This window comes from Chelonoidis abingdonii, chromosome 15 (assembly GCF_003597395.2).
Source record: "Chelonoidis abingdonii isolate Lonesome George chromosome 15, CheloAbing_2.0, whole genome shotgun sequence".
NCBI classification, from domain to species: Eukaryota; Metazoa; Chordata; order Testudines; family Testudinidae; genus Chelonoidis; species Chelonoidis abingdonii.
Genome location: NC_133783.1, coordinates 3176261 through 3190001, shown reverse-complemented (window position 1 = coordinate 3190001; position 13741 = coordinate 3176261).

Genomic DNA, 13741 nt, shown 5'->3' with positions numbered 1-13741 from the left:
CGTAACACACTGTCAAATCCTTTACTGACGCATACATTTTTTGAGCCCTTGTTGTGGCAGGAATAAAACACAACAGAAATACTAAAATTTTATTTACCAGCTTCTGTTTGGGTAAAATAGTGGATGAAATAAATTATTTTTTATTTACAAGCCCACATGCACACACATTAAATGCATTAAAATCCACTATCATTTAATATGTTTACAAACCACTCAGCTCATGCCCTAGGCTGTGAGCTGAAAGAACCCTGTACCTTCCACAGCAGCCAAAGGGATTCCATGTGACCACTGGGGTTCACTTACACAGAACTCACTGCAGGATCAAGGCCTAAGTTTAGCAAAATGCCAGATTGAGAACCAAGCTTCACACCACACCAGAACAGTCTTTATATAAGTTTTTCTATTGAACACTGAATATAAGAAATGGTGGATTTTATTGGTCAAGTGATAGTTTAAACCTCGCCATTGATGGTAAAGTATTTCCAGCATTAGTTTGTTAGCCAGTGCGTGGGCAGTCTGAGATTTTAAAAACCTTTCCAAATTCTTTTCCTAAACATTACTTTGAAAATCCACTTGAAAAGTATTAGGAGAAGCTCCCCAATTTCCTGTCCCATGCTCCCTTTCCTCTATGCCTGTGAGGAGGGTAGGACAAAAAAATCTCTCCCCTACTCTTTGCTCCAAAGGACTAAGGTGAAGATGTAGTCACCTCATCCATACAACACCCTATTGGACTCCCCCTACCCTTACTTTTGCCACATTTATCTGGACTCAATAGGCTGCCAACTAACTAATTTTGTAATTACAGGGGAAAGAGTTATCAAGGATGCAACCCCAGAAGACAACAAAGAGGGGGAAACTTCAAAGGCCACCAGCTTTACCAGAAGATGACTGCAGATGAGTGGCAGAATGCAGACAGTCAAAGGAAGGAGAGCAATAGGGAGGGGAATGAGATTGGAGGTGGACAGACCAGAGTAGAGGATTTTCAATTCTTGCTTTCAGGGCTCCACTTAGCTCATGTGCTGCCTGTACTTTTCCTCTCATCTCATCACCTTCTTATAATCTTGCTCCACCCAAACATCACACCTAACTGCCTCTTCTGTAAATTCTTCCATGCGGCAAGTGATACTTGGAGCTCTCTTCCTCACCTGGTCTAACAGGATTCTTACTCTTTGCTCCGTTAAAACCTTGCTTAACATATGTCGGTGAAGGCTTTCAAACTCTAACCCTCTTAAAAAGTCTTCAGATTAAAAAAAATAAAATCATATATCTTTATATTTCCAAGCTCTGGATAACATACCCAGTAAACCATCTGTATATAGTGTTTGGCTTACATCTTTAGATTGTAAACACCATAAGATTAGGGCCTATATCTCTAATGAGTGCCTAGCACACTGTCAGTTCTCAAATCCAATGAAATCAGTAACTGGTGTATATAGTTTACAAGTTTGTCAGGGACTTTGAGAGCTCTAAATGAAAGGTATCCTAAGATATGACAATATCATTATTTGTAGAAACAAATGAAATCCAGTACATAAACACTTTTGCCATGATATTTTATGCAATTATGTTGTGAGTTATTTAACAATGGAAATGGACAAATTTTCAAAGCCACCTAGAAGATATGGATGTCCAATGTCTATCATCTTTAACAGGAACTGGGCATTCAAATCCCTTCAAAGTAGCTTTGAAACTCTCAGCAAACACTGTTCTGTATCCAAATATCTAATGATTTGGGGTTGATTGACCTACGTATTTCAACATTCACCCATTCAAGTTGACATAGAGCTAGCATATTTTTCTTTGAAAAGCTGATTTGGACACAGGCAAAATAAGGACAGATGTGTACACGGAATTAAGCTGCGGGCCACAACTTTTATTAAACTTTAACACAAGGGAGGGGCCCTACCTGTCTTTCACCCATACCAGGCACTAAATTGGTTACAGTGTGGTTCCAGGGCTCATTACTATATAACCTGTAAGTGGCAATAGGGTCACAGGGCTTCTTACCATATTATTCATAACAAGGGATAGCCTACCCTCCAAGAACCAGCTGTCTGAGTCCTAGCACCCTCCCCACTGTGAAAGGGACAAAGGGTACCGCAAAATAGGGACCTTGGTTCGTGAGGGGCACAAGGTCTGACTTCGGCCCACAAATGCCAAAAGGTCTCACCCTATCATATGAGCCCAAGGCCTATCACCAAAATCCCTGTTATTTTACCTCTGGGAACCATTCATTTTATTCCCTAAACGCACTGGTAACTGGCCACCCCCACTCCCACCCGCCCTCCAGTACCTCTGTTGGGTACTGTGCACATTCCTACTTAACCCATGGTGGCTTGCAGGTTCTGCAAAGCAGGCAAAATACTTCCTGTTCCTTTGCCAGTTGGAGAAAAAAATCCATCCTAACCCCTTAAAAGGGCAATTGATAAACCTGCAGCACCAGTCGGGCTGGGTTCCCATTCCTAGTTTGGGTGTGTCATGTGGGCTGCTGGAATGGAGTTGAAAGTGGCTTCGCAGTGCCCCTGTACTGAGCTAAATCCTGGAAGCTGAGGAATGTTAGTCAATCAGCACCCCTATCCCTCAATTGGCCAATGGGTGCTTGAGACTCCCAGGGAAGGAGCTATGCATTGTGCCTTGGCAAGCGTCTCTCTTCCTTGCTGGTGGGACTGTCCCCCTTTTACCACCATTCCCATCAGTTTCCCCCACCCATTGATGCAAGTGGGTGGCATTTGTACTTCATAAAGATAGTCATCATCATCAGTAGTACATGATTTACTACAACTGATCACCCGTCTAATTACAATTGGCCTTGCAGACACATCATGGAACAGTTCACAGCTAGCTCTTGCAAAAGTACACCAGTATTCCTTCATACATTCTTGGACCTGTCAGTCTGTCTACCAAGTCCTCCTTATTTTACATTCCTTTTTATAGCATGGCGTGCACTTTAGTAACTAGATATTGTGCTGCTTCATCTGCTACATAAAATTAATTGAATTAGCTGCTAACTAGATATGACAAAGTTTGGGCTACACCCTTGACACATAAATCCATAAAGGTGTAGCTCTACTGGAATAGATACAATCCACCACATTTCAAAAAGTTCCTAAATATGTATTTACTGTAGGTAATAGAACAAAGGAACTGTTATAATATGTTCTGTCAATTCTATGAAGGATTTTATTATTCTGTTACCACCACGCTCAAAAAAAAAAAAGCGAAGACCAAAATATATAAACTTTTGAAGACATACAAACCATCAAACCAAAACCACTCAACGTGAAGGTTGGTGGGACTCTAAACAAAACATTCTGAAAACCTAACATTTCAATATTCTGAGTTTAAAAGTGAAAATGAGTTTGATAGTTCTCATTCTATTCTCCATTTGCCTACATTTTAGAACCACTCTATAACTGGGGACAACGGCCAATTCGAGCTCAGCAAATACCATGAACTGCAAGAAAAGAAAATACATCATCTCAGGCTAAGGTGCCTGATGCAAATCCCAATGAAGTCATCAATAGGAAGCTCTTCCACTCACCTCAGTGGGCTTTGAATCATGACAAGGTGCATCAGCAAAGCTGTTTGAGGAAGCTGACACAGGACTGTAAAATATTAGGCTCTTGCTAGCGCTATCAATCCCTTGCAATTATGAACAGCAAATTCCTGTGATAACACAATAATGTAAATTTAAATAAAAATAGAATAGAATGCCAATATCCCCTTTCTTCATTGTCAAATTATTATATAAATGCTTCAGGTCAATGTATCATCTGCAGAAGTTAGGCACAAGGGTAAAGATTTTTGACAAAGTGTCAGCTTTCGTTTTGATTTTCTTTGCTTTTGTCGGTTTGCATCACAATCTTAATATTATGTGAAAGTACTTTTGTATGTGTTAATATGATTAAAATATACACTCTGTACCCTTCTGATGCCTGATGGAAAAAATGAGAGCACTACATGAAAACTTTGGGTGACAAAACAGATTGTCAAATATAAAAAAAAAGAAACTCCAGCAGTCAGTTTTAATCTATTCATGGCCATCAGCTTTTCTTGTCCTATTAGCACTATATTGCTATTATGGTAACTAAGCAAAATACCAGAAGCTTTCATTAGAATCATGAACATAATTTGATAACTGATGTTATTTGATTTCTGACTTTTGAACTTTGACTTGAAGCTCGGTGTAAGATGTAATCTCACTGATTGGGTGTTCTTTTAAAATAAAACAGGAACACTTCACATTACATTCTCTATTAACTGTAATTAGTGCTCCCATTTGTCACAAGTTGTATTATTTGGAAAAGCAGTAATGACAAAGATACATGCATATCATCTTCCCCCAAAAAACTTTGTCCTAATTTATTTGGCAGAAAAATTAAATAAGTCAAGCAAGCTTCTTTTTTCACAAGGAAAATTGGATGTAGGGTGACCAGACACCAAGTGCGAAAAATCGGGATGGGGTGAGGGGTAATAGTCGCCCAAGGAAAAAAATGCCCTAAATATCAGGACTGTCCCTATAAAATATGGACACCGGATCACCTAATTGGATGCATAAGGAAATGGTTTTCATGTAAGCTATAACATTATTATTTTGTTAGAATAGGTCTGAATTAAATCCATACATGCCAAGAATTGAGAGCTATGACAGTCAAGAAGTTCTAGCTACAACTTACCTACACACAATAGAGTCAAAATGTAGGTAAATTTATGCAAGTCCTTAAATACAGAGGCAAAGAGAACAAGGCACTGCATTTTCAGTCTACTGACTCTAGGTTTATGGTAGACTGTTACTTATACATTTTTAGAGTAGCATGCATAGGAATTTAGTGTTAATTCTAATTGTATGACTAAATCCCTACGCACTGCTTTCAAAAAAGTAGGTTAACGCTTAAGGTTCAGCTTAACTGCTGAATATAAGCAGTTTGAAAACTACAACATACACGGCCCTGGATCCTGCAAAACCTAAGTTGCGACTACATTTAATCAAGTGAGTAGTCCCAGTGACCTAAATGGGATTACTCATGTATGTAAAATATCTCTTATGCATGTGAGTGATGGGCCTGTAACATTAAATACATGTGTGTATGTACGTGTGAAATATATGTTCTCTCTCTGTCTCACTGCAGTATATGCAAGGGTTTCTGTATATTTAAATGTATATTGATGAGTTTCTAAGAATAATAAGATTATATAATCAACAGACAGTTATATTCAGGTCTATATATAAAGGGGATTTCTAGGAAACATCTCAGACTTGATAGACAAATTAACAGACGATACTACAAACATATCCATGTTTGTCAAGTTTCTCATTATATGGGCTCATGATAGGAAACACATGGATAAAACAAGGCATGAAAAGAATCTGCTACCCATGTTCTCAATATTATGGCTGTTTCAGTTCCTATTTCTTAACAAAGAGCTTATTCTCTACCCTGGATACTTGGTAGCAGTTTGTTTTTTTTAAATACTTCAGCACCCAAAGGGAGGACCCATTGTGCTGGGAGCCGTACAAATACAGAAAAGTGACAATCCAGTCAAAGAGTTTACAGTCTAAAGACTCGTGTAATCCACAATTTTCAAGAGTGACTAGTGAGATTTTGGATGTTCAACTAGAGACATCAGACTTGCAGAAAGTACTGAGCACTCACCTTATGAAAATCAGTCGCCTTTAAGGTGTCTCTCAATGGACACCTAAATCTTGAGGCACTCAAAATCACTAGTGAAAAAATTTTGGTTTGAGTCTGCAAAATTTCTCTCTCAACAGGTTTTTAAATCATCCATGTTTCTCAGAGAAGCTGACGAAGATACGTATTACTATTATTTTACAGATTGAGAAACTTAAATGACTTGTCTAGTAATGCAGAAAATTAGCATCAGAACTAGGGACAGATCCTCAGCTGGTGTAAATTAGCGTAACTCCATAACAACTAACAATCTGTGTCCAGACCTCTCAGCTTCAAGCCCACACTGCCTCCAACACCCAGTGGGAGCAAGCATTGTACGCTTCACTCTTTTGCGACATTATTATAGGATGTTACATGTTTTGAAAGAGATTTAGAAAACTACAAATATTTTAAAAAGCTAAAATTCAATTATTTAAACTTAAGAATAATGTTTTTAAGTGTTCCCAGGCTGAGATATTTTATGAGGAACTTAGAAGAATTTTTTTGTTCAAACAGCCAAAGTGAGAATTTTTAAAAACCTTTTTTTAAAAAAAAGGTTATAGATTAAAACATGTAAAATACATATCTGTTGGTCCGAATGCGTGAAAATTAGCAGAGTTTATAATAATTTAAAAGTAATTAAATGTGTCCCATTCTAGTGTACAATTATGCCATTCTTCTTTAACTGTAAACTTAGTAGGTATGATTTTTATCTCATTCAAATCAACACAAAACTGTTTGCTTTTTAAAGAGGAAGAACTCCATTTCTAATCTCCAAGGTTCATGCACATCAAAACTGGTGAGCTACTATTATGGCTAACCAATGTAAATAAAATCATACATAAATGTTTATGCAAAATAATAGAGAGCTGCCAAGAAACATCTATCTTGTAGTTTTGATATAGATTTGCATAGCGTTCCCATAAGAACGCTCACAAAAATGAGGAAAGTCAATTATACCCACCACAGAAAAATACTGCATCTCTTCGCTCATACACAGCTTCTACATTGGCTGGTGAGAATTTATAATAAATAAAATCTCTGTGTCTTGGTGTGACTACAATCTGAATAGCAACGTTCCCTTTAAGCTACAACTGTGCAGCATTTCCTACTCACCATGCAATTCATATGGTTGGGAATGCAGTCAACACCTGGACCCTCAACCTGCTGGAATGCATGGCAGCTCCACTCAGTACCAAGAACTGACAGGAAGTCTTGAATCAGCAGAGACAAGGGTTAAGTATTAGGGTGGAAGCGAAGCAGCAGGGGCCCTGGAAGGAGCATGGATGGCACAAGGGTTCAAGTCTGCCAGCCACGCCCTTTCTCCAGAACCCGCAACAGCCTCAAGCCAGCAGGCACCATTTAGGTTGAGTGTGGTGGTGGGAGGCTATTCATGATCCTATCTTAGGGTACATAGAATTAACTGCAGAAAGGCTGGTGCCTGCCCCTGGCAGCAACATTCAAGGATTGGCAATGCCTGAAATGAGACCTTGGCAGCCCGACCTGGCAGTAAGATATGGCACAGAGGTAGCAGTAGCCTGTTCTGATGCCTCTCATGTTGGGGAAGGGTTGAGCGAGCAGGAGTACATGGGCTAGGCAAGGATGTGATAGCACCCGGGGGAGGGAGAAGGCAATAGGGCTCAGTGTGCAACAGAGAGGGAGGAGTAGGCAGGCCATTCATCCAGTTTTAAGCCGGACAGTCCTCTTTTTAGGTAGTTTGTCAGGTAGTGAGATAAAGCCAGACGTGGTTTTGAACAGTATCAGACAGTGGATACCAATTTGAAGAACATACTGCTCTGTCTCTGCCAGTGTGACCTTAATACAAGGTGCCTGCAAGGTCACGCCCTTTCTGGAAGTACTGGAATGTCTGATATTCTAGAAATGCATGAGTGGCCACCTGAGGGAGGGGAGCAAGACTGGCTCTGGATTGAGAGGGGAAAGACCCTAAAATATCTTCCGCCAAGGAAGCCTCCAGCCAGCGGAAAGGGGTAATGAGTGGAGTAGGGGAGGCAGGAGCTCCTAGGACGGATGGATGGATGCGGTCATGGGCGGGGAAAGGCAAAGACTCCTCTTGGGTTTCTATCTTTGTGTGGTTTGTAACTCAAACTCTTGAAAGTGAATAGGTCCTCAAAACACAATTATGTATACCCATGTGTCCCCCATATGTATATGAATTTCTGACATCACTTGAAAAATAACTCACTTTTCAATGCAATATGGTCTCTTGTGTTACTCAAACCTCTAATACATTGCTTATGTATCCTGTAAACTCAAACATTTTGGCAAAAGCAGAAATGTCTTCATGAACTGTGTATATATGTATGTACATCAGTGGAGAAACAAAATTTTTTCCATTTTGATGGAATCTACTGATTTGAGAAATAATCTTTATGCGTAAATTGGGTAACCCTGGTAGTACTGGTTAAAATTGCCAGAAAAGAAAAAACTTAAGTTTCTATTCTAGACAGACATACACTCCCTCTTACTTAATAACCTTACTAACTTTATTGGCTGTTCAATCAAATTGCTTCCAAAATTAATGGCAAAAGCCATATTTTACTTAGAGATACCTCAATTTCCAAATAGTATACACCTCATACATATCAGTGAACTATTAATCATGAACTATATAGCTTTTGTTACTTGTTTTATTGTAGTACTGTTCACTTGCTAATGCCTAATATGTTTCAGCATTTCCATTATAAACCCTTAATTTCAAGAATTGATAACCTAAATCTGCCACACAACTCAAACTTGGCACAAAAAGTTCTAAGTTCTTTTCAAACATTTTTTTCCTTATAAATAGAATTGGGGAGGAGAATGGGAGGAATAAGTGTGCTTTTAGATTATAGGAGTCCAAAAATATAAAATCTACATACCAAATTGAAATTGTGAAGTTAATTACCAGAAAGCAGTCTATAACTGTACTATACTCATATGCTTTCTTAGTAAGGTGAGGAAAGTTATGCAACCATTTCCTAAAGATTTTCAGCTGGCAAATTTAGAACACGTATGCAAGGAAACAAGTTAGAGTGGATCAGAGAGCTCTTAGGAAACAGTGACAGTTTTTTTAATTCTCTGTACAAAGTACTGAGAATATACACAGTATGGACCAGATCCTCTTTTATGCCAGGGCTCTGTTCAGGATAGCAGAGAGCGGCAAAGCTTGCTGGGGCCATTTAGTCCTCAGTGTAAATTAGAGCAGCTTCAGGAATATGGTACAAACTAAGGATCACCAGAATGCAGGGGTTCTCCAGCCCAGTCCCTTTCCCTTGTCCATTTCCTCTAAATGGGGGTGGCCAGAATCACTTGGTTTTCAACTTTTGTGACACTCAAGTGACACAAAGCAGCCAGGGTACTGAAAAATTTGCCCCTCTCGACTGTTCCCTTCAAGTCATTACAATCTATTTGGGTCATACAAAAAAGAGAGTCTTTTCTATATGAAAATCATGAATTATTTTTCAAAAAAATAGAAGTTTCATATGAGAATTTTACCATAAGAACTTACCATAAAGAAGATACATTAGGACAGAAAACTGGTACCTGCTATTGGACAATTGAGCCAATTATCCCCAAATATAGCAATAATTTATCATGACTACAATACATTATAATTTGGAAAATAATGTTCCAAAGAAGTTCTGAAAGGTTCCACTATAGGAAATCAGTCTCCTCGGGCACCACTGTACCACTGAAGGGATTTATTAGAGTTGCCAAAAAAGCATACAGGAGAAGTTTGGAAAAATGCAGGGTACTCTGTATACCTACACCCAGTTTGTTTGGAAGATACATTTTATATAATCCTATTGGAAACAACAGTAGGAGGACAAGGAGCTTAGCTTTCTAAATTTGTGGCACTTCAGAGTATTGCAAAATTAATATGTACAGGATCGTGAACAAAAAGACTCATTCATTCATCGCTTGTAATATCCAACCACAGGCAACATACACAGCAGTATTACATCATCTCAGAACTGTGATTTACAGAAATTCCATTGAGAAATAAATGTCTAGGAGTGGCTTGGAAAGTAACATATGGGTAAAAGCCACATATGCCACTTGGACTAGCATTTGGGTTGTGACCACATGGCAGAAAATACAGTACTGCTATGCCTAAGTGGCAAACTGCAAAAACCAGACAAAAGGCAGCTTAAAAATTAGCCCGAGTAATAGGAACCAATATTACCATTCTACCATATCAAAGAGAAAGAGGCTATTAAATATAATATATAAAATAACATTTAGTAAGGAAACCAGAATAATTACTTAGCAAAAAGGACATTCAGTCAGGTTCTAAACCATTGCTCTGAATTGGGAATATTACTTATGTCTTAAGTTTAATTGAGTAAAACTTCCTAAGCACTCCCTGAAAGAACACAACACCTGTAAGTAATGTGATGGAATATCTAATCCATCAAGCTTTTTTCAACAAGAAATAATGAATTTAAGAAAGGCTTTGATATTGCTTCTTCTTTACAAACTCCATGTCCTCAGTGCTGTACTCAAAGTGAGAAACCCACCGAAGCAAATCCTGAAATAAAAAAGTGTTCAAGTGAGCATGTACCATTGCTGAGAGAACAGTCTAGAAAGACCAACACAATTTTTTGTTGCCTGTTGCAATCAATAGGGGCTTAATTTATTCTGTGCGAGTCTAAAAAGCACAAATTTATGGTAGAAGCACTATTTTACCTTTTAAGTGTAAGCTTTGTAAAATGTGCTGTTGAAAACAGAATGTTACAGTAATTAAAATCACAATAACAATTGGTTTTTGAAGTACTTTCTAATCTTCATTGGGAGTGTTCCAATAACATCTCATGGTTCTGCTGTAAACCACATAAAATATTAGCTATATTTATTATAATGCCAAATATTTTGATTTTTCTGGTCACTGACACTCTAGGAAAAAATAGCAATTTTAGCCCATTGATAATATAATTATGAATAAAACAGTATAATTTTGAGTGGCAGAAGAGTAGATTACTAGGAGTAACTATTAGTATTGTTTGTATTATTTGTACTGCAGTAGCACCTCAGAGCTCCAGCCATGGGCCAAGATCCCACTGTGCTGGTGCTGTTCCAAATTTTTTAGAATCTAATGGGACTATGTTAAGGAGGGGGAAATTAGGCTCACAATAAAAAGGAAAAACTTCTAACAGCGAGAGCTATTAAACTGTGGAATATTAAAGAGTAGAGGAATGTCTATCACTTAAAATATTTAAAACAGTGGAACAAAATGGAGAAACATGATAATCTGACTTGTCGCAGCCCTAAGGCCTCTATTCTAACATGGTGTCCGTATGGCCAATTGTCGGTCATCTAAGGGCCACACTGGTACCGTGTGCAACACCATGGTGCTGTGTGCTACCTTAAGGTGCGGTGTGCAACATTATAGTGCCATGTGCATTTTCCCGCTCTTTTTGCCTGGTCACCAAAGGGTCAGGCTAGTGTCGTGTCCATAATACTAGTGTACCGTGAGCAAAGGAATCCAATCTGACCAATTGTAGTTCAGTTCAAACGGTCAGATTAGGGTCGTGTGCAAAACAATGATAGTGTGCTGGGTGCAGCTTCTAGTAGTTTCTAGTATGCCGTGTGCAGATTCTATCTACGTAGAGGGCGCCAGCTCAGAACCTGGAAGGTGAAGGAGCTAGGGACCAATCAGATTCCGACAAGCGTAAAAGAGCCTTCGAATAAAACCATGCCTCGCGCCAGAATCTGCAGGAGTATCCACGCACTGACTGAAGGACCTGATCAACCCTTCAGCCAGGGGTCTCCTCTGGATATAGCCGGCTCGGGACGTGACATTTATTTTTTCCAAATTACCTTCTACGGATTCGTCATGATTCTGGTGTCTGTACTGCTGGTCAGCTGCACCTGAAATACGGTATTTGCATTCTAATTTTCTGTAAATACTCTGTGCTTTGCTTAGCCTCTTCTCTCTTTCCCTCCCTTATTTGGTACATATACAGTATATGAAAGCTGAATTGATGTAATAATTGCTATTGTAGTTAGCTGGTGTGTTTTATAGTGTTTGGTTAATGTGCGCACAGTTCGTTTAATTTACTGCATTTATTTTAATTTTTAGGGAGCAGTTAATTTTGAATTATTTGGTTCTTGTTAATGGATGTAAATAGATTGCTTCAAGTTGTGTGAATGTTCTTGTTCTAACAGTACTGCTAGTTGGTAGAAGTGCTCCTCCCCAGCCCAAGTTGTGATTCTTCCCTGTTAATAAACGGCCATGTGGTGTTTTGAAGTTTCAGTTTGTCTGGTTTTAATTTTCCTCTCTCAATTAAATTCACCCGAACCCGCATTAGGGTCAGACATGACTCTGGCAGAGGAGATCACATACTATGATTTTAAGTCTTTTCGGTGATACTGTAATAAGCTGGCTGGTATGTGTGTGCCATTGCCATCTACTGAATGGAATCAGGACTGCTTTACGGTATCATGGCAGGGCCGACATGTGGGGGAGGAAGCCGGTACAAATTACTGGGGCCTGGTGGTCCAGAAGAGGGCCCGGGGCCCGACTTCCCCGACCCTGTTTAGCCAGTCCACCTTGCTGGGGTACCCAAAAAATTTTTTTCTCCAGGGCCCAAACCCACTCTCGGCGGCTCTGATCATAGGTCCAATACTGTTAACAGATTTTTTTCCCCCTCAAGTGACAGATGTCTGTGATTTTGAAAGAGAAGGATCCAAGCTCAACCACTGCTGCTGCTGTGAAGTTTTGAGTGCCCACAGTGTACCACACAGTAATAACTATGAATTTTTCACAAGGCCATTGGTTTCTGACAATACGGTTCAGTATTTTTACTCCAAATACATAAACATACTTTTTAAGAGCAAGAGTACTGCTGTGTATTACTGACGTCACTCACTCTAGTGTCCCAATGCCCATCAGACAAGATGACAGCATCCACATTGGCCAGCTGGTATATCAGAAATAAAAGTAACCGTAATAGAATATTGTCACAGAATCAATGTCGCCTTCTTTAAAATTGAGTCTTTTGACCAGAACTTATTATTCTATGACAATATGCCATTTCACTGATATCTGATCATTATAATATATATTGACACTATTTGAAAGGTGATTTTAGTGCTACGTGTTCCCTTTAAAACTAGACTATTTTAACATTTGAGATTCCAAGTGACATTCAATTCTGTATTTAAATCTTTAAATATACTTAGGAATTCCTCACTTCAATAGATTTCTAATGCCTATTTCTTTACTATTTAAATATATATTAGATTCTAAAATGAGAAAGGTTTACATTAACTCATTGCACTAGGGGGAGACCCTCACTTTTTAGGGATTAGTTTCAGTCATTTATCACAGTGCACTATCAGTAAGCAGGAAAAGGTGACAACAGTATTTATATACATCACCACATTTTATTTTTTTAGGCTTGGGTTTTCAAAGGTGCTAATGGGAGTCAGGTGTCACATTCCCACCACATTTAAAAATCCCAGGCTTAATTTTTATTTTTATTTTTTAAACTGCAGCTATGCTGACGTACACATTACATTTTACCTCTCACTCCCTGTCATTTTACCTACTCTGAATCTCTATCCAAGTGAGTTAACTTTTATATAAAAGACCTATTGCAAAAGAAAAATTACTAATGAAAGAATGTTTATGTCATTTGGATCTTTGTTATCTTGAACTACTTAATACTGCAAATGTAGAGTCTTTTTTCAGTCAAAATTGCAGAGAAAAAAATTAGTCACTGTCTGTATATTTAAGAGAGCATGTTTAAGGGGAAATTTAAAAGATCTAAAAGCAGCTATTTCCTCTGTAAGAATGATACAGAGAAATATTAAGTAGCCTGTAAGAATGAGCAGGATGTTATATCACCATTGTCAGTATATCGATGACCCAGATGGTATTTGTATGTTTGAAGTATGACATCTTTACTCCTTTGACATCCAACACAAGTAATTAAGAATAATCAAGTGGGTGTTAATTGGATATAATGGAACAATCTCCAGTCAGCCTGAGCCTACCATTTGCCTCTTACTAGTAATTATGAATTCTAAGTACTCATGCTAATATCCTTCTTCTCACTGAAGCCAAA